Genomic DNA, 26,346 nt, shown 5'->3' on the forward strand with positions numbered 1-26,346 from the left:
ATGAGTTAGGGAGGAGTCCCTACTCCTCGATTTTTTGGAATAGTTTCAGTAGGTATGGTGGCAGCTCTTCTTTGTTAATATATCTGGTAGAATTCAGCTGTGAAACTGTCTAGTTCTGGGCTTTTTTTGGTTGGTAGGCTATTTATTACTTATTCCATTTTGGAAGTTATTGGTCTATTCAGGGAATCAGTTCCTTCCTGGTTTAGTCTTGAGAGGGTGTATGTGTCCAGGAATTTATCCATCTCTTCCAGGTTTTCTAGTTTATGTGCATGGAGGTATCCACAGTAATTTCTCATGGTTATTTGTATTTCTGTGGGATCAGTGTAACATCCTCTTTGGTGTTTTTGATTATGTTTATTTAGATATTCTCTCTTTTCTTCTTTGTTAATCTAGCTAGGTGGCCTATCTTGCTTATTAATTTTTTCAAAAAGCCAGCTCCTGTATTCCTTGATCTTTGAATGGTTTTTTCTGTCTTGATCTTCTTCAGTTCAGCTCTCATTGAGTTATTTCTTGCAAGACATTATTTCTAATTTCTGGAAATACATGACATGCTTACTAAATGTCATTGCCACAAAAATTTAAGCCAATTGCTTGAAATTGACTGACATCTATAAAAAAATACTTACATTTCTGGAAAATTGCTTAAATGTCATTTCAACATAATGCAAAAAATGTGATTTTTAAATAATCTTTGACTCATCTTTATTTTCACTGAGATGATTTTAAACATGCTTCTGTTGATTCTATATTATCTAGTAATTAAAATATGTGGGATACTGAACAACTGTGATAACGCACCAAAGTAAAGTTTTGATTCAGGTTTTGTACAATGAAGAGTGAAAACACATATAGCCATCTTACATAATCCTATGTCTAAAAATTTGTGAAAGAAAAGGATGAATCACAGTCTAAATATATAACTTCCATTATAAAATGTGTAATAAGAAAGAAGTTCAACATTTTCAATTCTTACTAGAATGTAAGCATTTCTCAAACTCTCAAGAATTTATTTAGGCAGAATTATCCATTGCTCCTTCATGTGCTGTTTTTTGTCTTTGCCACCACTGATAAAGGATGTTTCTTATATTGTTTATAAAAAATTATAAAATTTAGAAGTGAGGTTAATTAAAGCCTTAGTGAAACCATGTAAGCTTTAGTGTAAATGCTAGTTAAAAATAAGAAGCATTTAGATCAAAATTATAATTTGCATTATAGGTCACAAAATACAATAGGATCTGCATTATAAAAGTAATGATTAATATAATAAATCATTATACCAAAATTTTGAAATTTCACATAATTTTCATGTCTTACATTTGCTCTAGTGGAAATATAATTTGAAAAATTTCAGAAAACTAGCTCTTCATTTATTAAAGTTATTTATGTTATTTTTAACAACACTTGGGAATTACTATTTGTTAATCTCACACTTTAAGAAACCTGCCAGTACTAACCACAAAATCTGTGAGTTGAAGCAGATATTAAAAAACGGTAGCACAGAGGTTAGAGGTACGAAGACTTCTCACTTGTTGCATTGCAGGGGTTCAAGAATATGACATAAATTAATCTAGCCGGACTAACAAGAGATGATACCTGGGTTCTCTGGCCCTCAGGAGTAGGTTTGAACTTATAAGATTTTTTTTCTTTCTCTAATCTATTTCTTCTGACAGCACTTTTATCCCATTATAGAATTATTTTTGACTTATGTGAAAAGATTTCTGAAAGATTCACATAAGATTTATACAGACTTGAAACTTTTTATTGCCTTTTCTTTGAAGTTTCTTCACTGTTGATTTACCAGGCCCTGAAACTGGCCAATAACACAAAACACAGGATTTTGACTTACTCATTTATTTTTTATTGTCTCAATCAACTTCACCATCAGTAAAAATAATTCTAGTTTAGAAAATGAAACTAAATCCTCTCCCTTCAAATAAATACTTCAAATAAAGAAAAGAAAAATATGTTTTCATGACTAGTCCACTCCATAATTTTTGTTTTTAAAAGCCAAAGCCTCGTATCACTTAAGAAGAAGCCAAGGTGAACATAACATTTTTGTAGTGTCTTGTCTAACAGTAAGACTTTTCCCCCAAATCACTCACTATCAAATGCCACTAAATTTTAAAGTCTAGTTTTACATATCTCCAAGAAAATATCTTGTCTATTTCAGTCTATGAATTTTGCTCTTCAACTATAATCAGTACTAACAATTTTCTCTAAAAGTTTTCAGATTTTATTAATTTTAATACTAGTTTCTACCAGGTGATTTATTATGATTGACAAATGAGATTAACAACATTATACGTATTTCTAAATGCAGACACTATTTCACCATCCTTAAGTGACATGAGGTAAACTGCAGCTATCTTCTTCCCCAAATTTAATTCAGAAGATTAGAAACATACCTACTGCTAGCTAGCTGTGCAAGTTATTATCAGAAAATAGCTCTTTGAGTTACACAGCATTAAGCAAAGGAGAGGAGAAACAAGGATTTTAGTTAATTAATGTTTGGAGGGTTTTTTATATTAGTTAAATTAAGGATGAGAACATAAATAACCTGGTAGTAGACAGAATCCTAAGATAGCCCTAAGATTCCAACCCCCTGATATGCACATCCTATATAATTTCTTTTGCTCCATTGTTGGCAGAGCTTGTGAATATGATGGGATACTCACTCCTTTAATTAGATTACATGATATAAGACTTTGGCTGGGTGCAGTGGCTCACGCCTGTAGACCCAGCATTTTGGGAGGACAAGGTAGGCGGACCATGTGAGGTCAAGAGTTTGACACCAGCTTGACCAACATGATGAAACCCCATCTCTACTAAAAATTAAGAAAAAAAAATTAGCTGAACATTGTGGTGCATGCCTGTAACTCCAGCTACTCAGGAGGCTGAGGCAGGAGAATCACTTGAACCTGGGAGGCAGAGGTTGCAGTGAGTGGAGATCGTGCCACTGCACCCCAGCCTGGGCAACAATAGTAACACACCGTCTCAAAAAAAAAAAAAAAAAAAAAAAAGACTATCTTAGCAGACATAAGTCAGAATTTTCCTGTTGGCCTTGAAGCTGTCACAAGGCCTACAACTGCAATGAATTGAATTCTGCCAATAACCTGAATGAGCTTGCAAGAGGATCCTAAGCTCCATATGAACAATCCCGCCACAGCTGACACCCTGATTTCAGCCTTGTGAGATTCTGAGAAGACCCAATAAAAATGTGTTCATTTCCTGATCCACAGAAACTGTGACAGAGTAAATTTGTGTTGTTTTAAGCCCCTACACATGTGGTAATTTGTTATGCAGCAATAGAAGACTAATATAATCCCTAATATATTTTGTAGTTAATTCAGATAAAATTTATACAACAGGCAAAATATAAACTGACAAAAACATACAAATTGCACTGAACATTTAGCCAGTTGAAGGAGAACCCTGGTCCCTCACAATGTATTTGCTGCACCTATAACATACTTATGAAATATGACATTTATGTGTGAAGATTTTACCTTCAACCTGAAGAGACAAAAATGATACTGTGAATATCATTATCCACGGACTGTGTAATTATTACCCTATTTTTTCTATCCCTGCCAATATTTTGTTTACAAATATTAAAACAATCAAGATAACAGTAAAAAATGCATATTATATTGTTATTTGAATAGTGTTTACCTGCAATATCTAATATCTACATTTTTTAGATCAAGTTCTTTCAAACCAGAGAAATAGCTTTTAAAGAGAAAATTCATGAAGTAGATTTTATGATCCACTTCAGAGAAAATGGTTAGAAAGAAAATTAACATATCCATCTTACACACATATTTTATACTAAACAAAATATTGTTTCACCTTCAATTTCTGAGTGAAAACACAGAAGAAACATTAATCTATTCATGGAATTACAATTCATAAGCTAACATCAGCCTACATAATTTATAATCTATGAATTGTAAAGTACTTCTCACATTTCAGTTTTATCTGCTAAATTCCCTTCAAAACATTTACCTGTTTCCAAATTTCAATATTTCTTATGTCTACTCAATATATAATTTAAAAGGTTATGTTTTAAATCAAAGAATAACTGGATAATCTTATCATTTCCTTAAAGCTGCTATTATACAATACATATCTGTTTGTTCTGTCAAAGTGAAGTTTACCATTTTAAAGGTACACCTTCCACATACTTGTTCACCTTTAGCCTCAATTATACCTCACTAATAAAAAGAATGACCCAATTATAGAAAGCAGTTAAATTATTCTCTTTGTTCAGGATGCAATCCAAGATTAGTACATTCTTTATTTTGTTATTCTTAATGTTTCAAACATATGGAAAAAAGTTGTTATATTATGAAAAATTTATCATCACTTGATCTATAATTTTATGTTAGATATTCTATCAGCCTAAAACCTTTTTAAGAAATAAAAATGCATTAACTTAGTTGAAATAATCTGTATGCTTTTCCTTATATACCTTTGCATCCCTCTATCTCAGAGGTAACCACACTCTAGAATTTGATGTCATCAAGATATTGTCCTGTATTTTTTTCAGAAATGCTAAAATCTAATATTCGTATTGAGGTCTTTATTCCACCTCCAAAATTCTTTTGCTACAGCTTGAGATAAGTGTATCATTTTTTGTTTTTTAACACATATGATCAATCATCCAAGCACCAAATAATTATTAAAATGATCTTCTTTGCACTTAGGATTTCACTTGCCATTATATCTATATCTCTGACTGTTCTATCATCTATCTATCCATCTATCTATCTATCTATCATCTATCATATATATATATGATATATATGTATCTGTCTATCTATATGCATAATACTAATCCTGGTCTCTTGTCATTGGATTTTTATGATTTTGCCACAATCTTAATTTCTATAGTTGCAGACATCTTGATAACTATGAGTAAAAGGTTTCTGACTTCAGTCTTCTCAAGAAGCATGTTGTCTATTTTTGGACCTTTTTTCTTCCATGTCAACTTACAGGGAGAAAATTTTTATCATAATTGCATTCAGTTATAAATTGGGAAGGGATAACTTTTAAGATACTAGGTAAATGTAATTATTAGTTATCCTTTTTAACATCATTTCATATTATTCTATTAATTTATCCCTATAGATCTTGTGCATTGTTTGTTAGATTTAATCTTGGATACCTTATAAATTTTCTGTTACTTTAAATAGGATTTTTTTGAACATTATATATTCTTGTTAGCAATTGTTAGTGCATAAGAACATTATTAATCATTTAAATGTTTTTCTTCAGGAAATTGCTCAATTCTTGTAGTCCTAATGGATTCTTTTGAGTTTTTTATATAGATAATTATGGCATCTGAAGAAAAGAAGTGAACACATTTTCATTTCAATATTAAACCCCATTTGCTTTCCTTATTGTATTGGTTAGGACCTCCATTACAAAAAAAAATGAAAATGATAGCTTTTTCTTGCTCTTTTTTCTTGCTCTTGCTCTTGTTCTTGCTCTTGCTCTTGCTCTTGACTTTACTGAGAATGCTTGTACACTTTCACCATTGGTAAGCTTGCCATCAAAATTTTTTGATATATTTTTTCAGGTTCATAAACTTTCTTTCCACTCCTAATTTGTTAATGGTGTTCTTCTGGTGAGTGTTGAACTTACCAATTTCTTTGTCTGTATCTGCTAAAGTGACTCCACCCTCTTTAATCTATTGATGTTGAAAATTTCTTGTATATCTGGTATGTATCACTGGGTTGAGATGTATTATTGAGTTTTACACAATGGTGAAATTGATTTGAGAGTATGTAAACTAGGACCTGATTATTTTCTTTCTTAAACAAATTGGTCTATAATTTTCTTTTCTTGCACCATAGCTGTTTAGTTTTTTATCAAAATAATAGTAACTTCATAAAATGACCTGACTAGCTTTTGCTCTTTTTCTGCTCTCTGAAAAAAATACACATATTTATAATAAAGATGTTAGAAATATCTTTCTTCTGGGAAGTTTGGTAAAATTTATCTCTAAGACCACCAAGGTATGGTATCTTTTATTGAGCAAGATTTTGATTCAATTTATTTAATTTTTATTAATTTGCTTGGATTCCTAATTTTTCTTCAAATTTCCTCACTTATATTTCTACAAATTATTTATTTCATCTAGGTTCTGGAATGTATTGGCATAAAATTGTTCATAGACTTCTCCTAGGTTATTTTTAATTTTAATATATGTCAGTTCATGTTACCTTTATTGTGTAAATATTATATAATATTTGTACTTTTTCTCTTGATTAATTGATTATTCTTGCTAAGGATTTATACACAATTTTTTTTCTAATAACCATCTTTTGGTTTTTTTGAACTTACTGTTTTTAGTGTTTCCATTTAATTATCTTCTACTCATCTTTATTTTTCTTTATTCCTACTTTTTTGTTGGTTACTCTGTTCTTCTTTGCTAGTTTTTTAACTTCACACATAACTTTTTCCTGCTTTTTGATAAATGTAATTGAGGTTCTAAATTTACCGTTAGGCCCCATTTTAAAGTAATTTCACATGTAGTACTTTCATTTTGATTCAATGATTAATACTTTTAGTTTCCCTATGTTAATGATAATTCTGAGAACATTACATCAAACTTTGACAATATTTCGCTATGTCTGCATTGAATAGGGTAGAATCTACAATGCAAACTGAGGTTCTCCTCTCACTGAATGAACTGTCACAAGCTCATTTGAAGATAATCTATATGATCATGAGGAAGTAGATTTAATGGTCATTAGAGCAAAAGGGAGCATCTTAGGCCAAGACAATTAAGGCTCTTTGGTGAATTTGGCAAGCTTGCATTTTAGAATGCCATTTCCTTTTCATTTTTCTCAGAAGACCATAGAGGATAAGAAAAACGTAGTTTTGGGGCTTAAGGATAAGACTCTGATTCTTTAATGACTCTGAAAATAAACCGCTTCCTCTATCACTAGAGAGGTCGATAGGGATTCTCCATCTGAGATGCTTAAGGCCAAGTAACATTTTACTGTTAAATGTCTACTGAAAGCTGTGACTTTCAGACAGGGAAAAGTTTTGATCCACCCTGAGAATAAGCATACAATAATCAAAACACTGTTATATCTCAGTGCTGGAGGCAATTGTATAAAACCCATTTGGAGACACTCAACAGGCCTCCTCCAGGATTTAGTTCTGTTCCCCATACCACCTTCACAGCTTTGACAAGATTATGTTGTAGGCAAGTAAGACATGCACTAGAAACACACACCTTTGGCTATGCCTTTAAAGTTTTCTCATCAATGCTGGTTTAGAAATTTAGTCAATTTACCCCTGCCATGGTAGTAAAACTAATAGCTCTGGCTAATGTGTTATGTTAATCAGCACTAGCAGAATGGAACAGTTGAATCTTCTTTTAAGTTATAGCACACAATTGATTTATAAGGATATAATCAAAGATTACCCTGGAAGTAAGAACAGTCTGACCCTGAAAAACCATTAGGTCTTTTGATGTATGTTATAAACTATTATAATGATTCCTAATTTATGAAACATAGAAAGAAGATCACTTGATAGATATTACGCCAGTATTTATGCATGAACATGAATATACTTTCTTTAACCAGAAAAACACACAATCATTGAAGTATATATACAGTAATCTTTTCCTTTATACATAACTAAGCTAAAAATAAACTTTTCTTTTGATTCATCAGTCTTTTATCTCAAAATCTATTATCACGATTGTTTTGAATTAATGAAATTTGGAAAATGTCAAAACAAACTTAATCTTGTTCTTCTTATTTATAAATGAAGGAGTGAAATTTTGTGTTACTTAGGGCCATTACAAAAACACATACATGATTCAAGCATAAAAGACATTGTGACTGTTTCATTATTCAGAATTTAGGGCCTGATAGTGAAAGAAAATAAGTAAAGTGAATTGTCGGTGAGGCAAGAAATAATTATAAATTGTAATTTTTCAACATATTATAAATATTATCTTAAAGCATAGCAATAACTGTGACTTTTAAAAACTGAACAATAAAAAATAATGAATGTTTCATAAATATGTCTTGAGAGTTTGCCAGAAGTACAGAATTTAATAGACTATATTGGCTATAAAAAGGAACTTTTGTTATATAGACATACAATAATTTGAGCATTTTATAATAGAAAAACCTAAATTTTAAATTTACTCATAATAGTCTTTATTAAAGACAGCATATGACTTTTGTATTAATACTTTCATTAACTTTGAATGTATCCTTAAATTTGTCTCTCTCATTTACAGAATTTTTAAAAATTAATATAACTTTATATGTATGCATTTAGAAATATATAAATACACAACCATGGGAATACATAATAAAGTTCTTATCTTTATTTTAAGAAATAATTAAACTTATCAGCATACTAAATTTAAAAATGTATAGATTACATTGAAGTTTCACTTTAATAAACTAAACATTTTCTTAAGGAATATATAATATCCATTATTTTGCATACATATGTATATTCTTCTGTAATTATTATATTAAACATAGACATAATCATTTTATTAATGAAATGGTTTAGCTCTGTGTCCCCACCCATATCTCATCTCGAATTGTAATCCCCATGTGTTGAGCGAGGGACTTCGTGGAAAATGACTGGATCACAGGGACGGTTTTCCCCATGCTGTTCTTGTGACAGTAAGTTCTCATGAAATCCGATCATTTAAAAGTGGCACTTCCCCCTTCACTCTTTCTCTTACCACCATGTAAGACATATGTTGCTTCCCCTTCAACTTCCTTGTAAGTTTCCTAAGGCCTCCCCAGCCATGCTGAAATGTGAGTCAATAAAGCCTCTTTTCTTTATAAATTACTCAGTCTCGGGTAAAAGCACTGTAAAAACAGCGGTAATTCAATTAATTACCACTTTTTACAAAGTAGCCAATTTGTTTTCTTTAGATGCAAAGAACATTAGAAAACAGGAAATCATGGACTGTGTCATTTACTTTTTTTATGAGTACTCATTTTAGATTACCTTTACAATTTTGGGGGAGTAAAATAAACATATTTATAACTTCAAGATATTTATACATTTGGTTAATGCATACTCACGGTATAATAGTAAGAATATAGCTAAATAGTGACCAGAGTTTTATAGTTTTATATTTAGAAATTGCCTACAAATCCAAAGCTTTTTTGTCAATTAATATAATTTTTTACATGTTTACATCTAGTTTGGAGAATTTTCAACTATAAAATAGGAAAAAGTATTGCTGTACAATATGTTAGTCATGTACCAAATCTAATATACACAAGATCTTTCAAATGTCTGATAATTTGGAAATTTTTATTGCAAGAGTTTTAGTCAAACTAGAAATAGCAGTCTCAAAGCCTTGATTAATGTTTTTGTTTTACCGATTGTAGTTCATAAGAAGGAAACTGGTGATTTCAAAATGAAAAATGTCATGAGAGAACAGTTTATGAAGGCACTAAGTAATCCTTCTTTTTTTTTTTTTTTTTTTTGAGATGGAGTCTCACTCTGTTGCCTAGGCTGGGGTGCAGTGGCGCCATCTTGGCTCACTGCAAGCTCCACCTCACGAGTTCACGCCATTCTCCTGCCTCTGCCTCCCGAGTAGCTGGGACTACAGGTGCCAACTACCACGCCCGGCTAATATTTTTTGTATTTTTAGTAGAGACGGGGTTTCACCGCGTTAGCCAGGATGGTCTCAATCTCCTGACCTTGTGATCCCTCCGCCTCTGCCTCCCAAAGTGCTGGGATTACAGGCGTGAGCCACCGTGCCCGGCCAGCACTAGGTGATCCTTCTAACACATAATTCACATATATTCAAACCATATAATTTCAAGACAAAAGAAATCAGTTAAAATTATTTATTATAATAATAGTACTTTTTATGAGAAGCAAAATGAATTTGCAGTTTTATTTCTACTAATACACGCCTCAGACAAAGAAAAGAAATCCAAGGCTAAAGGAATCCAGCAGTTAAAATAGGTGTTAGAAAATCGTGGAGAACATCTGCAATGTAATTCCACAGGTTATCATCTCAAGCAAACCCTAGGACACATGAACAAATAATCAAGGAGTCTTAAGAAGAGTGGCAAAATAGCTACCAAATTCAGGCAAACTTGAAAACCCTTTCAGTTTGTCACCATGGCATATGGTTTCACTGTACACCATTATCTTTCCCTCCTGGCTCTTTCTCTCTTAATGCAACTAATACCTTTAAGGTCTACCATCCCACCCCCTGCCAAGTAATGATGGTGGTAATTAAGATTATCATTGTAATAATGATAGCTGACCACATTCATCTAAGTGCTTGAGTACATTAACTCTGTAATCCTCACAACTGCCCATGAGGTGAGTGCTATTACTATCTGCATTTTATAAATCAGTACACAGAGGCAGGGTTGGAGTAACTTGCCAAAGCCACACAGCTAATAAGTAGAGGAGTAAATAATCACATCCTTGGTCATGTAATACAGCTAATACTCAGCAAGTCGATTTTTTTTCCACTAGATGGAATTTTGAGATTCCTTTGTAAGTTCTCCTAAAGTTTAAAGTCACACAGTTATTTAGCTGAAGAGCCAGGACACAGCGCCTATTTCTATACAAAGATGTAAATGACAGATGGCAAATTATTTTCCCCTGATTTACTTGTCCCTGAAAAAGAATAAAGCCTTATAAGAATAGGATTGAATTCTAGATTTGGACTTCCATGTATCAGGCAAAATGCAGATAATTGTTTTCTTTCTTGGACTACTAGAAAATTATAGCTCAACAGGCAATAAATACCCGACACTTAAGAAAGCCAACGGGTGGTTACAGCTTATGAGATGCATAGCATAGTTCAAGTAAAATGAATATATATCAAATCTTTGTGTAATCACTGAAGATATCTTGCTATGAGAAAAATTTAAGCACCAGCCATTTGCCAAGATTTGTTTGACCTTCTAAAAAAACTTGTAAAAAAAATTTAAGGTTAATGTAATATTCTTAAAAGTATCATGCTAACATTAATGAAGATGAAAAACCTCAAATAACAAATATAGTAATTTGTTAAAAAGCTTTTTAAAAACTATATTGTTCTGTGGTTCCTCTGTGAACCCTCCAGGGTTAAAAAAGGAATACACTGTTCTAGTCTATGGAGTTTAAAAATCCATTACAGAGAAGAATGCTAGAAAAATATATCTATTTGAGGTCAGGTGGGTTCAACTACAGGACTGAGACCCTGACCAAATCATTCGTTTATAAACATGACTTAGTAACTCATAGAAGCAGAGAACACAATAGTGACTATCAGAGGTTGGGGGTGAGGAAAATGGGAAGTTGTTGTTCAATGGATATAAAATTTCAGTTATGTTAAATGAATATATTACAGATGTCTGCTGTGCAATATTGTGCCTATATTTAATGATACATACAGTATTATGCACTTCAAACTTTGTTAAAAGGGTAGATCTAATGTTATGTGTTCTTACCAAAAAAAGAAAAAGGATGCAGGAAACTTTGGGAGGTATTGGATGTGTCTATTACCTTGACTGTAGTGATGGTATCTCTAGTGTTTGTATATGTCCAAACCCATCAAATCGTATATATTTAAATATGTATAGTTATTTGTATATTGATTATATTTTAATAAAGATGTTTCAGAAAGTGACTTAGTGGGTTGGGAAACTACTGATTATCCACCCCTGGAATCTTATCTAAAATGTTCCTAAACCTTAATATTTTAAGTACCTATATTGTATTATTTTCTAAAGGAATATCATAATTATCATAAATCATTATGAAATAATGGAATATAATTTATCAGAAGAAGCATTACTTTTCTATATATCCTATGTTTTGAGGGTTCCACGTGAAGCCTTTCCACTTGAAGGAGACCGCGTTGATAGAAAGTCACTTGTAGAAAATTGATAACAAGTACAGACACAGTCTAAAGAAATATAAAAATATAAACTGTTGAATAATTTCTGTTACTTTACTTGTCTCAAAAATTTATATGGCTCACCATAAGATATATGCAATCATTTATCATTGATTAAGGAAGAGTAATATTTCATGTAAAAATTAAAAAAATTTTAAGACTTTTCTTCTTTATTGCTCCTTAAATTCTGAAATATTTTCTGAAGCTGGAAAGAAGGAAATGAAGTTAGAGTGTGCTGAGAATTTTTTTTTACAGCACTGGGGCTATTTCTGAATTATTTCTCTATACATAGAATGTCACCACCCATCAAAACTCTTAGGAGACACAGGGTTGAGAAGTACTGTTAGCTAATATACATATGGGCAGATTCTAAGCAGGAAAGTGACATTATCAGACAATATTTAAAAAAAATAACCATGGAAGTAGTGTGGAAAATTACCTGTAATGGCAAAACTGGTTCAGAGGTAAATACAATAGTATAGAGGAAAGTTGAAGGGATTCTGAAACGTTATATTGGCAACAGATTTAGAAAAAAGAGAACGATTTAAAAGGAGAAAGTAAAAGAATAGATAGAAGGCTGAGATTCTATGAAACTTGTATTATAGGCCAGAAACGGACAATTATGCAAGGCATTTTTAACACGTTCATGCAATATAGGTGTTAGCCTATTTTATGAAGAATCTGAAGTTCAAATAATTACTTATGAAACGTCAAATACTACATTTAATTATCTATAAGCAATTAGAATAGGCTATAGTGGCAATCGATTGTGCTATTTTTCTTGTTACCTTGAGGGTAATTCCCTACTCCACATTGTCCTGGTGGGGCTATGATGCACACTGCTACTGGACAGTGAAGAGGTAGGCAAGTGGCTAATTCTACAGCCTTCTGAGGACAGCAGTTGGTTCAAAAATGAACACTTGACCCAAAAATAGATCCATGGGGAAATTAGTCTTTAGAGTTTGAGTATAGAAGAACAATAAAGTGAAAAAAAGGTAGAAAAACAACAAAATGGATTAATCTCACATGTGCCAAGAGTAGCAGCATAATCTATATTATTTTTTCATTTTCCTCCTTTTTTCTCCCACACACTAGAGAATATCAGGAGGAAAATAGCAATAGTGTAAAAATAAAATATTTTCAGAGTATGAAGTATAATATACATGTGTACTACATCTTAAGTAGATAGGCTCCATATAATGACTGGCAATTAACTATTGGACGATCTCAGTCTGTAAACTTCACTTGTGTTTTCTGCACACTGTGATGCCTTATCTCTCTTACAGAGTAAGAGAACCCCTTGCATTGCTTTTGGATCTAACCAACCTTTACTCTCACAAGTGGGTAGGCAGAACACTGGACATACACTGGGCTTTAGTGTCCTTGGTGTTCTAAAGCAGGTATGAGGAAGGGGTGACACATATACAACACAGTGTAGAGTCAAAGGAAGGCAACCTCCAAGGGAGAGACCAAAATTAAATCAAGCAGCATGATGAATAAAATAACCAAACCACAAGGAATAGGCAGGGCAGAAAAACCTAGATCCAGAGCTACAGCATGGAAACCCATAAACTGGGCAAAAGAAGATTTACAATGGAAGAGAAGAATTACATCCTGGTTTTAAGCATGTGCTTTCAGCCAGCCTATGCAGAGTGCCTGTGGCTTTAAAGAAAGTGTAATACTCTCAAATGATGCCAAGATTAAGACTGAAAGTGTTCCTTACATCTGGCACTTAGGACATAATTAGAAGCAGTAGCAACATCAGTGGCAATAGAGTGACATCGATAGGTAGGTAGGTAGAAGAATAAAATAGAGCTGAAGAAGCAGAGAGGAAAAAATGTAGTCCATAAACATGGCTGCAGAAGAAATGAGATAACAGAACATAGGGAGAGAGTTGTAGATTGAAAGAAATATAAACATGCTCAGATCTCAAAACACTGGAGAGAAATAAACAGAGAGCTACTGCAAAACCCAAAGACACACACACATAAACAGAGAAGAGACAGAAAAAGAAATTGATAAAGCAAGGACCTGAAAAAAAAAAACAATCAGAACATGGCATCAAAAGTACAAGGAAGGAAATGCCGTGAACAGAAGGACAAACATGTATTCCCCTGAGGATCACTAAGGGAAGGACAGGAGTCTACACAGGAAGCCATGTTAACCAATAGTGGACATTGATTTGAGAGAACTAGCTTTTCTGTGATGTTGGCAATGAGGTCATTGCCTGAATGTGATGGCATTCACCTTAGAGGGTTTGAGTAGGATGTACTTCTGAAATAAATACATGCAAAGGAATTCAGTAAACACAAGTAATGGGATTGGTAAAGGGTGCTGGGAGTTCAAATGATGCAGAAACTGAACTTGTTGAGGGAACAGTATATCAACATGTAAATTTCTTTGCTGCACTGAGCACTCAAGATTAAGAGCAAAAAAATTAGTTTAGGTGAACTAAGAAGTAATTTATAAGAAGGACATAGAATTGAGGAGGTTAGGAATACAGGCAAGAGAATTGCTGAAGTAAACCTGAAAGGTTAAGTGTTTGAAGACCAAAAGAAAAAAAAAACAATAAAAAGAGAATATGAGAAAAGGAATGAATATTTATACAGTTCTTGCAACAATCTTGCAACTTGGCCAAGTAATTTGCCTACATGATCTTATTCAGGTTTTACAACAACTCTATGTAACAGTGTCTATTTTACTGATGGTTAAAATGAGGTTCAAAGAATTAAAGTGAGTTTGGCCTAGACTACCAACCTGGAAGGAAAGGGGATTGTGATGAAAGAAAGAGATAATCAAGTTTAAGATTTCAGGCATAGAACCAAAGAAATTGGGCATGTTTGAACATAATTTAGTGTCGTAATCAAATAAAACCTATAAGTAATAACTTGACAGATACTAATGATAGTCATCATAGCTGTTACACATAAGACAATTACCCATAGATGATAAGCAGTTTTTATTATTTTTATTGATGACCATCATAAGTACTAATTTTATACGCCAAAGTCAAGTTTTTTTCTCTTAACTAGTTCTCTGACAACTGTAAAATCCCTCAGTGGTGACAGATGTCTCTGATACCAAGGAGAGTGAAATCATTATCACATAGTGTTAGAAAATTGCTTCCAAGCCAACTTATTATTTTACTGTGCTCTTCTTTCATTTCTTTGCAGTTCACTCAATAATAGCAGACACTAAAAAGGAGAAAAGGCCTATTAATTGTGTGTAGTGAATAAAAAGACAAAGAGCAAAGAGAAATCAATTGCCCTGCCCCCTAATGTAATACTGCTAGCCTTAGGGTAGAAAATTCTTCCATAGGATGGATGTGTTAGCAAAAGGTTGATGTACAGTGACCATTCTTTCTCAGACCAGGACAAAGTATCTGAAAAACTACCAGTTTTAATTGGTTTATTGTCTTCCCCAGAAAAGAATAAGCAGCAGGGTTACAAAGAGTGTGGGAACTACAATCAGACTCTCTAGTTTCTAATTTCAGCTCTGCTATGAGACTACCATAAGTTAGTGAATGGTATTGTAGAGAGGTAATCTGGAAGACAGGAATAGTAAGCATGCTAGTAACTATTTTGGGTATTAAAGTATCTTGTGATCCAACAAGATAATCTGCCACAGCAGTTAACCCCTAGTGAGGCTCTGCTCCTTTTATTATTATCTGACTTGGCAGAGAAAGGCTAATTTCTTCACCAGTCCATTTCCCGTAGGCTATTGTATAAGAAGCAAAAGATTCTTTCATTATTTAGGCTCTTTTGCCAATGTGCTGATCAGTACAAAATTCACTTTAATAAATTTTACATTTTAAATGAAAACATGGTTATTAACTGAATATTTGACATTAATAAAGGACACATTTCTATATTGCAAGGGTAGGAAATAATAACTATATCCTGCAAAGAAAAATCCCCCAAATACAGGCTGACTCCTGCTGTCATCTCAACCCCTAAGATTACCTATCACAAGCAGGACCTTATTAGCTGACTCTATATATCAACACACACATTTAAAGTACATGTTGTTGGTCCAACCCAACAGCCAAAGGTCTCGAGCTTCTCCCACATCTCCCATAGGAGAGCTCTGCTCTCCTATCTGAATGGTTTTAGAGTTCCACACCTAGGCAGCCTGTGATGCTCAAACTTTCTTTTGCAGAGCATCCTCTTGCATGACTCCAAGAAATCCTCATATGTCTCTGAGGATGCTTAACAGAGTGAGTTTTCTTTGTTTACTTCTTTCCCCCTGAATTATTACTGTTTTTCTAAGGTAATTTTTCCAGTGGGATTATCTCTATTCTTGTGGATAAAGCTTTTCTCTATACCTACAGATCCTTGATTGAATGTTGGTATTTAAGAATTAAGACCTAATAGACATTCTCCAAAGAAGGCATGAGTGGCCAATCAGCATATGAAAAGATGCTCAACATTATTAATCATTAGAAAAATCAAAATCAAAATCATAAAGTGATATCTCTTAACACCCATGAGGATGATTATTATCAAAAAGACAATAACACATATTGGTGAGAACGTGGAAAAATTAGAATTTTTATACATTGCTAGTGGAAATGTAAAATGGAGCAGTCATTTTGGAAAACTGTTTTACAGTTCCTTGAAATATTAAGCACAGAGTTACCAAATGACAATGTAATTCCACTCTTAAGTACCCAAAATAAATAAAAATGTATGGCCATACGAAACTGTATGGGTCAGGTGCAGTAGCTCATGCTTGTAATGCTAGCACTTTGGGAGGCCAAGGGGGGAGGATCACTTGAATCCAGGAGTCCAAGATCGGCCTGGGCAGCAGAGTGAGACTCCACCTCTTAAAAAATTTAAATATTAAAAAATGTATACAGAAATATTCATAACAGCATTATTCTTAATAGCAAAAAAGTGGAGTCAATCCAAAGGACCATCAACTGAAGAATGGATAAACAAAATGATAAATCCATACAATGGAATATTATTCAGCCATAAAAAGAAATTAAACTCTAATATGGACTACAACATGGATAAATCTTGATAACATAATGCTAAGTGAAAAAGCCTTCCACAAAAGATATGTGATATGGTTTGGCTCTGTGTCCCCACCAAAATATCATATTGAATTGTAATCCCCAAGTTTTGAGCGAGGGACCTAGTAGGAGGTGATTAGATCATTGGGGGCAATTTCCCCCATGCTGTTCTTGTGATAGTGAAGGAGTTCCCATGAGAGTTGATGGTTTTAAAAGTGTTTGTCAGTTCCTCCTTCTCTCTCTCTCTCTCTCCTGCCTCCTTGTGAGGAAAGTGCTTGCTTCTCCTTTACTTTACACCATGATTGTAAGTTTCCTGAAACTTCCCCAGCCATGCAGAACTGTGAGTCAATTAAACCTCTTTTATTTATAAATTACCCAGTCTTCGGAGTATCTTTATATCAATGTGAAAACAGACTAATGCACCACATATTATATGACTCCATATACGTGAAATGATCAGAACAGGCAAATCTATAGAGACAAAAAAGGTAGATTAATGATTGCCTAGCTTTATAGGACTGATGGGAAGGGAGAATGTGGAGTGACTGCTATGGGTACAGATTTCAATTTGGAGAGACATGGATCTTCTAAAATTAGATGTTTGTTATGGTTGCACAACTCTGTAAATACACTAAGAACCTTGAAATTGCATGCTTTAATTGAGCAAATTGCATGGTATGTAAATTACATTTCCATGAAGCTGTTAAAGAAAAAGGAAAAAAAAAAAGTCAATACTTAGACAAGCAGCCTGCAAGCTCTATGTACCCATATAGGGTGTGTTGACTGTCAAGGAATAAAGTAATCAAACACAACAGAATCTTCAGGTAACAATGAAGGGAGAACCTGTACCAATAACCATGACAAAGGCAAGGAAGGAAAACAATCCAACGTACTCCAGATGGGAATAGATCAGAAAAATTATTTCACTTGAGGAAGGTGAAACTGATAGAACACCAGACATGTCTGCACACCTTGAAAGAATATTTAGACAGTTAAGACAAGGGAAAACACAAGCTTCATGGTGAAAGAAAAATAAGCATAGTTCACTCCTGGAACAGCAATGCATTGTCCTGTAGGTCTGCAATAAAGCATTTGTGCAGTGGGAGGGGACTGGTGATGGAGTGCTAAGTGTGTATCTTTCATGGGAGCAATATAAGCAGCAACATGGTCATGTTATTTAGAGACCTGGAAGTAATCCCAAAATAATCCTCAAGAAAAGGTACAAGTAGTTCCCTCCAAAAAAAGGGAAAATGAAAATGGCCAAAGACTGCTTGTTTTCATAACAAACTTTTTAAAAAAAACTATTGGTCTTTTTAAACTATGTGTATGTATAATTACAATAAAAATTAAAACCAAACAAACAAAGGTCATTGAGGCAGTGGCAGTGATGGCTTCCTCATGCCAGGGTAGCAGCTATGGGGGACTGTCTCACAATTTTCCTATCTTCTCTGCTCCTGAGAGAGGTAAAAGAGTCACCTCTAGAAATCCAGCCCCAATAGAGCCTTCTCCTCCCACCCTTCTAGTAATTCTGTAAACATTAATTTCCTTCTTTGAGATTCTTTCTCTTTAAAGTAGTTTTTTTTTCCCCTGCAAATGAACTCTGTCTTGTATAATGAAAACATAGACATAAGGAAAATGCCAGTGCCTTATTCAACACCACAGAGTTATTTTTGTGGGAGAAATGAGACTGAAATTCAGGTTATCTGCTTTTCAGGCTGCTATACTATCTTCCATAGAAGCTGTTTACACGATATTGAGTGTCTCATGTTTTAGTCACTGAACTAAGCAATGATGCTAAAGCACTGAAGGACATTTAGAGAGGCCAGCCCTCAGGAAGCACATAGTCTAATGGGGAAGATAAATAGTAAGTATTGACATTATGGCAATAAAATTTTAACTGTACAAAGTTCAAGGAAGGAAATATAAATATGCTATTACTGAATGTAATCAAAGGACTTGATGGTAGACTGGGAGTTCAGGAAAGCTCTCTGATGGATAAGAATGCTTGAAATAAAGCCAGAAAAATGACATTACACATTGGTCACCCAAAAAGGGGGAAGACAATATGTGGTGTATGCTTGCGGCTGACAGAAGAAAGCATGAAAATATGTCATTAGGTCAATGTTTAGTTGTTCAAAGCTAGAATGAAGACCAATGTAAATTAACCATGGAAAAGCAGGAAGCCATATCAGGTAAGGCATTGTAAGCCACAGAAAATATTTTAAACTTTATACAAAGAGGATCAGAAGACACCGAAAGGTTTTAAGAGGTATTGACATCATCAGGTTTTTAAAAATAATACTCTATTCTGCAGAGAGTAGATTAGAGGGATACAAAGGCAAATAAAGAGAGCTCAATTAGGAGGCTATCACAGGAGTCTGTGCAAGATATCTGAATTTGGTCAATTACTGTGGAAACAGAGAGAAGTGGACAGGGTCAACTTGACATATAGAGTGTGAGAGGTGAGTGAACAAAGGGGTTAAGGATGACAGAGATTTCTAGCATGAGCAAATGGATGATGTTTTCATTTAAAGATAGGAAAAACTGGAGGAGACAGGGATTGTCGTAGAGACGATCAAGTGTGTAGCAATTGATACTGCACGGGGGAAAAAAGACTTCTGAAATACGTGTACAGCCTAGTGCTACACACTTTTATACAACCAGATCTCATAAGAACTCACTCACTATCACAAGAACAGCAAGAGGGGAAATCCACTCCCATGATCCAATCACCTGCCACCAAGTCCTCCCCCAACACTGGGAGTTAAAACTTGACATAAGATTTGGGTGGGGACACAGAACAGAACCCTATGAGCTCGTATATAATATTACATAGAATAAATAAAAATTAGATTTTAATATTGAATTTTCTGCTGGGGTAACATAAAAATACATTGTACATAATTGTCTGTGAAAGGAGAAAGTGAAAAGAAAGGAAGCTTAAATAGTTTCCATTATTTCTGACCCATAACCAGTGTTCACTTGTATAGTTATAGGGTAAAACTGGAATTACATGGCTGTTCAATTACTGTGAACTAATGTAATTGCTTTTAAGTTTGTTGTTTAAATATTTAAGCCAGTGGAAAAGGGCTTTTCTTCTTGACTTGTACAGAATTGAAATTCCCTTCACATTTGATCTAGATTTAAATGTCATTTCTCCACCAGGCACGGAGGCTCATGTCTATAATCCCAGCACTTTGGGAGGCAAGGCAAGTGGATTGCTGGAGCTCAGAAGTTTGAGGCCACCCTGGGCAACATGGTGAAACCTCGTCTCTAAAAAAATAAAAATAAAAATAAATGAGCTGAGCATGGTAGCATATGCCTATAGTCCCAGCTACAGGTGGGCTGTTCACACCACTACACTCCAGCCTGGATGACAAAGTGAGAGACCCTGTTTAAAAAAATAAAAGAAAGAATAGTAATTATCATTTCTCCTTTAATCCTACAAGTATAGACAATGGGTGTTCTCAATTTTTATTTTTTTCTTTTTATCACCTAGCACATGTTTTCCTTTTAGTAATGGTAATAAAAATTACTCAAATGAATGATTTTATATCCTTTAAAAGAAAAAACTTTTCAAATTTGAATATTGCTTTCCACATTATATTTTAATTCATCTTATGTCACAGAACACTAGTCTTTCTTTTTTTTTTTTTTTTTTGAGACTGATCCTCACTCTGTCATCAGGCTGGAGTGCAGTGGCGCCTTCTCGGCTCACTGCAACCTCAGCCTTCCAGGTTCAAGCAATTCTCCTGCCTCAGCCTCCTGAGTAGCTGGGACTACAGGCACATGCCACCACGCCCAGCTAATTTTTGTATTTTTAGTAGAGATGGGGTTTCACCATGTTGGCCAGGATGGACTCAATCTCTTGACCTCATGATCCGCCCACCTCAGCTTCCCAAAGTGCTGGGAATACAGGCCTGAGCCACCGCGCCCAGCCCAGAACACTATTTCTGAATTTAATATTAAAGCTTGGAAAGATAACTAGAATTTTCCCTTGTTAAGAATTTTTAAATGTAAGTTAATATGAAAAATTAACCTAATACTCTTTGTGGCTCTTTTCCCTCTCAGTTTTCTGAAGCCAAAATTTGGAACCAGAGACTCATACTGCCAATGGCATGAGAATTGCATAGTTGTTTTCTCTAAAGTGTTCAAAGCTATTGTGGAATCATTTTTTAACTGAATTAATATTCCAGTAAAAAAATAAAGGGGCCAAAATTCAAGTCTAAACAATTTCTCTGCAGATCAATACTCTGAAGATAGATAATTTATATAATTAAAGTGTTAGATTATTGCTTTTAAAAATCCAACTAAATAGTAGTAAATGAATTGCATCCAACCGAAGAATACCTCTCATTAAAAGAAAATGCTGAGAGCTGGATCATAGTCAGGCTGGCGAAGTAGCAACGGTTACCATGGAGGCAAATTGGAACAGATAGAAAAGACCCCAATGTATCAAACTTAACACCTCAACTTGCGCCTCGGTAATTACTTCATACCAACATCCCATTGCTTTAAAGACATTCTGTGCTGGTTTGTTATAAGAGCATGCTGACATATCATTAGGCTTCAGATTTTCACAGCTCCTATAAAAGTTTTCATTGTGATTCTTTTTGTTAATCTTCCTTATGTTTTTGAATTGACCTCGGCAATCATAACTACAGACTTCTGAATTTTTTAAATATAGCATTTCTGATATTTTTCTCAAAATTAATGAAAATTATTCCAGTGACTATCCCAATAGGTTCATAAGGAAAAGAGAAATATACTAGTTCCAAAATTAAAAGTAAACAAGACCATTTTTAGGAAAAAAAATGGTATTTATCTTTTTACACCCGTAATACTCTAAATGATCTATTAAATAGTATTTGCAATAATTAAAAACAACAAAGTTTCTCTTATTTCTTATAAATTGGCTCCTAGTATGAGAATGGAGCTCACTTATGTAAACTTCATATGCATATTTTGGATTGAATAAAATGTCCCCACAGCCTAATATGTTGGGGTATGCATCATAGCCACAGTAAATCAATAACACATTTTTTTCAGCTGTTTTTTTAGCTAACTATCCATACCTTTCACAGTAAAGTTAAGATAAATTTAATTTCTCCAGTGCTTAGCAATCATCATCAATGGCTAAAAGATGCCCAGTCCACTACTGAAATATTGAAATGTACATAGAGGGCAAAATTACAGTTGAAAATTTTATTTACTTACTTCCCCCAATTGCACGATGTTAACTGAACCCCACACGCTCTGGCATGTTGGTTTATTTGAACATGAATTCTTCATGACTAAATTGGCCCAATTTATTGAACACCTCATTATAAGTCATATCCCTTCTTATTTGGTCTTATTTGGTCTTATTCTTTTTCTCATCTTCTCACTGTTCTAGTCATGAGCTGTCAATAATTAACTCCTTAGAAGATTTTATAGAGTCAATTTTTATAAATAGAGGCATTGGTAGTGACAGGAATCAATATAATATAAGTCCCCTCCCAACCTTCTCTACCCTGTCTTCCAGTGAAAAATACCACTTTGTACCCAAAAGACTGGACCAAATAGATCTAGATTTTCTCTTCCTTTTCATTCCCTCACCACAATCAGTCTCAAAATTCTCCTTCTTAAATGGGCCTGAATCTGTTCCTTTTCCAATATCCACACTGTCATTGCTTTAATTCAGAGTTACAATACTTTTCACTTGGATTATTGCAACTCTTTCAGCTGGTCCCTACCTAGCTTCCTCTGTCATCTTCTTCCTCTCCATTCTCTATTGCCAGAGCTGTCTTTCTACACCTCAAAACTATTCATGTTCGTGTCTTTAGGAAATTCACCAACAGCTCTCAATTGCTTTAAGGATGAAATCTGAACTTTTCAGCAGCTCTTCATGGCTTTCATGTATGGTCCTTGCTTGCCTGTCCAGCCTCATCTCCCATCACCTCATAAAAACTAATAATTTAACACCACTTGAAATTTGCAGGAGCAATAACCTCTTAAGCCCTCATGTGCCTCCAGGACTTAGTTCCCATTCCCACTCCTGCCCAGGCCCTACCACCTCCCTTTCCTCCCAGGCTCAGTTAGGTATGTCTCCTTTGGACTCTGGTCTATTATATTTGTACACATCACCACAATGTTTGTGTGCTTGTCTTCTCCTCTAGATTCTGCCCTTATGACCACGAGCTCCCAAAGGGTAAAATGTTTCTTAATTTCTAAACAATGTGTTCAATGTATAGCCACATGGATATCTTTTACAAAACTTGAACTTTTGAGGAAAGTCCTTACTTTATTATGCACTTTATTTCATTGTTCTCATAAGTACAGAATAATATTTTAGGAATGTCACTGATGGAGTTCAGGGCATAATACCCCCAAAATATTTTAGGCTGAAGGAATTTTATAAAACCACAGAAGGTCACTCTTTGATCTGACCTTCTCCCCTGAAACAGGTCATAAAACCTAGGAAGAATTTTCCGAACTTCCCCTGAAGGGGTCCTCATGTGAGAAGTGCCCTTTCTATACCAGATGAAAAGAACATGCTTATCTCCAAAGATAGGGAAGAATCTGAACAAATAGGCCTTGCTATATTTCCTCCAGTTTAGTACTATTAAATCATACTTCTTTATCCAATCATACATCTCCATGACTCTATCTACTTCATCAAACCCGGCATAACAAATATACAGGTTTACCCATTTCTTTGCATCTTCATTTCATTATGAAGGCTCTTGTATCACATGAAACTTATATTAAATAAACTTGTATGTTTTACTCTTGTTCATAAATCTTTTGTTATCAGGGCCTCAGCCATGAACCTAGGATGGGTAAGGAAAAGGTACTTCCTCTACCCTACCTCCTCATTTTTAGTATAAAAAATATTATAAACATAGATTTAATTGTGTAAGTCAAAGAGAAGGAAAAAAATAACATGCTGTGGCACTTCATGGTAAATAAAAATAATAACTTTCCCAGTTATTAAAAAGAAATAGAAATTTATCAGTTTCTTACTGTTAGAAGTCTTCTGGCTATAGGCCAGAACTTGGGCAGTCTTCTCTCTCAGTTTATACCGAAAACATTCAATTTCCTTTTTATTATAATTGTCAATTAAAATTATCTTAAAAAAGACACTAATTTGCTCCCTTTGCACTTCCGATTAGCTTAACAGAACTCAATTGTCAGTTGCAGTTTCTACCTCTTCTTTTCAGTGATAACAGAGAAATACTAAACCACAGCAGTGATAACACAGCTTCAGTCAGAGCAACTGCCATTTCTCTTATTTTAAGACAAAATCCTGGACACTTAATTTGTATGCGTTTCATTCATAACTTCCAACTTTCCCATAGGTCATATCAACTTTAAACATTTTACTTAACTGAGCTCTGTGAGCATTTTACAACACATGATAATTATATATGTGTTATGTAAATATATAAAACATATATATGAGGCAAGCAGAGTAGGAGCTGGAGTGATCATACTTCAGAAGTTAGTTGTCCTTAACATTAACCTGTCTCTCTTTTATCTCATGTGCCACAGCATCACAGTATCATCCTCTATGAGTGTCATAACATGAGAAAGTTTGGGAAGTTCTATCATACAGGTTCATCAGTAACAGCAAATCTTTAAGGTACACATTATTTTCCTCATCTAAACTTGCTTTGATGCTTGTATTCTCTACGTCATTGGCTTGTGCCACCACCCAACCAGTCAACCAGGTTAGAAATATGACTCCTGTCTCTCACCACCTTCTAATTACTGACAAGTTTAACTGCTGACTATTTCTCCAGATAGTCGATTCTACTCTCTATACTTCCACTATCAGTCCAATTCATCATGATCTGTCACATGAAATATGGCCTCCTAAATGGTCTCCTTTTAATTTGATCAATTTCAAAATTATGCTTCACAGAGCCACCTTTCCAACAATAAATGTGACCACTCTGTATACTAAAATGCTACAGTGGTTTTCCATTATTACTAGAATAAACTCCTTGCTTCTCAAAACTGGATCACATAAAGCACTCCATGAAATGGCCAATACCCAATTCTTAGCTACTTCCAGCTAAAGTTCCAGAAAGATCACACTGCTTGTACTTCACCATATAAAACCGACACTTTTTCATCCTCATTCAGTAATATGCTGGTAAATTAGACTCACAGTGGGGCGATATAGATAGAACCCAGATTTGTAACATTTGCCGACATTTATGTTGTAAATACTCCTACCATGGCTAATATTAAGCTACTAACATGGCATCACTGAATGTGAAGTTGAGTAGAGATACAGAGTAGTGTAAACTAAAAATAAAATTCTAGGCCCACCCCAACCATCTGAATGGACCCCTCCTCTCAACCAAGGGCAGTCTAACGTTTACCTAAAAAACTAGTTGAGGCCATGATGGGAAGAGGGGTCAAATATGCCTCATTATACCCCCCTCCCTTTGGAATTCAGGCACCACTGACCAGCATTAACATTAAAATGGATATCTTAATACTTTTTGTAGCAATAAGACACCAAATTCCAGCCTGACTCTAGTACAGCATCACATGAGAGACAGCAGCCCCAGAAAGAAATTGAAGTATTTTACCCCGAAATAGATATCTTTGACATATTTTGAAATGGCCCTGCAAAGCTGTCTCTTGTGGCTTCGAAAAATCTACATTCTGCAGGAAATCCCTTTCCCTTTCCAGGTCTTTTCCCTGATCCAGGAGAGAATTAACATTAAGAGTCTGGTAGCTTTTCAAGTCTGATGAAAAAAACATTTACAATCTATTCTCTCTGAAGCCTACTACCTAGAGGCTTCATCTGCATAATAATAACCTTGGTCTTAACTTCTTATCTTAACCCAGACACTCTCTTGTATGGACGCCAGGTCTTTAGACAAACTTTTTCAACCAATTGCCAGTCAGGAAATCTTTGAATCCACCTATAACCTGGAAGCCCCCACTTTGAGTTGTCTTGCCTTTCTAGAGCAAATCAATGTATATCTTGCATGTATTGATTGATGTCTTAAGTCTCCCTAAAATGTATAATATAACACCAACCTTTAGCGTGATCACCTTGGGCACGTGTCATCAGGACCTTCTGAGGCTGTGTCGCGGGCATATCCTTAACCTTGGCAAAACAAACTTCTAAATTGATTGAGACTTGTCTCAGATACTTTTTGGTTTACAGTAGCACATGATAATATAGTAATTTTACCACACAGTTAAAATAGACACATACTTAAGAGCATAGATGTGCCTAAGAGCATAGGTAATAGTAAAAGGTAGTTACGTAATTGGGAAGTAATAAGTTCTTTCATGTTTATTACTTTTGCATTTAATATAATTTATTTAAGGGTCAGTTTATATAATCTATTTAATAATGGCTGTATTCAAAAATCAACTCACAAAATTGCCGAAAATTTGACAA

This window comes from Pongo pygmaeus, chromosome 11, assembly GCF_028885625.2.
Source record: "Pongo pygmaeus isolate AG05252 chromosome 11, NHGRI_mPonPyg2-v2.0_pri, whole genome shotgun sequence".
In the NCBI taxonomy this organism is placed as follows: domain Eukaryota; kingdom Metazoa; phylum Chordata; class Mammalia; order Primates; family Hominidae; genus Pongo; species Pongo pygmaeus.